Here is a 1,773-nt window from a genome sequence, read left to right as displayed (position 1 = left end):
CCGCCGCTTCTGCACCATCCCCATCATCCCTTTCCTCCTCCCTTTTTTTCCCGCCTCCCTGTCAATATATTCGACGACGATGTGTTTAGATAATGAAACTCTACTCTTCCAAAAAATTTCACGATCGAATCCAACCCTCTTCCCGCGCTAGCACCGTGTTTGTCAATGTAGAAAACATCGAGCCAATCGGGCAAACCCCCTCCTCTTAACTCGCGGCAAATTCTTTCGCGTATCGTACACGCGTTAAACAAGCATTCAACTCACTGTTATAGATGGACAATGCTACAATTTCTTGTGTTGTTATCTTTAATATATGGTTTGTTTTCATCTTGTATCTTAGTTTTTCGTAATATAAAATTTTATGTTGATATATATGGAAAAAATTATAATTGTAAGAAAAGTTTCCTCATGGCTGTTTCCTGAAAATTAATAGTAATATGGATTATTATGGATTATTATGGATTATAATGATTATTACAATTTTCATGAATCAGAAAGCAACTTTAAAAAGATATTAAACAAAAAGCAGTTTTTTATTCTAATAATATTAATTATTTTATTGAATTATTTATTATTTTTTCATATGATTATATGTATATTGATTAAATGTATTTATTAAATGAAAATGAAACAATAAATTGAAATTAATTTAATATATTGAATATAATAAAAGATATCTAATATATTGAATATAATAAAAGATAATAATTGATTGATACATACATTAATTTTCTTGATTAACTTAAAAAAAAATATAATTATTTATTATAACCCAAAACAAACAATTAAATTGAAATTCATTCATATTTTATAGCTATCATAATTTTCTAAAAGCAAAATTCTAGAGAATTTATGAATCTTTTTTATAGAAATTAGTCAACATGTTTAATATCTTGAAGAAAATATATCTTGTTCTTGTAACATACCAGATTCTGAATCAAGCATATAAATCATGAAAATTATTTTTATTATCTTATTCCTTATATATCCTTCAATAAATTAATTAATTTCTAGTATAATAAAACTATACATCATTCAAATTTTATAAAAATGTATTTGAATCAGCCAAATACGAGCAAAATATTATATTTTTCAATATTCCTCAAGTGTTCCAGCGTCAGCGGAACATTCTCCACTGGGCTTTCTCGGTAATTACATTTTCAAGCTAGCATAGCTGGGTCAGAAATCATCGCTTGGTTCCCTGGACAGGACAAGATCGAAAGAAAAGCTCTGCCAAATGATGGGTAAGCCGAGCCAGCGAAAGTTTCGCTCGATTGGGTGTGCGTCGGCTCGTCCTTTTCGTCTACGAAAGTGCAGGACGTTCGAAACTGCTCTGTCTCGACGCCGCTGCTGCCGGCTCTTCTATACACGTTCTTTACTCTGATCCCTTTCCTCTCGTGTTCCCCTCTAGCACGGCCCATCCTGACGTTCCCTTAACCCAAACCATTATCCGTATACCACGATTATAGGGCAACGGGACCGACAAACAGGCTTGGGCCAGACCCCCTGGCACCCTGCTCGCAACTTCGCCTCCCTCTTCTTCTTTTTCTCTTTTCATGCGCCGTTTTACTCTCCCAGTTGCCGCGTGCTCTCCTACACCGTCACTGACTACGCAAACAAACCCGTATATCGACTAACATAACTTAACAATCTCTTTCTTCCTCCCACCCTTCAACCATTTCGTTGCTCTTCTCGTCATACTTTCGTCCCCTCTACTGTAAACGATGCACCACTACCAATATAACATCGTTGTTGCTACAACTGATTGCACCA

This window comes from Apis dorsata, unplaced genomic scaffold, assembly GCF_000469605.1.
Source record: "Apis dorsata unplaced genomic scaffold, Apis dorsata 1.3 scaffold_194, whole genome shotgun sequence".
Lineage (NCBI taxonomy): Eukaryota > Metazoa > Arthropoda > Insecta > Hymenoptera > Apidae > Apis > Apis dorsata.
This window is presented reverse-complemented; position numbering follows the sequence as displayed.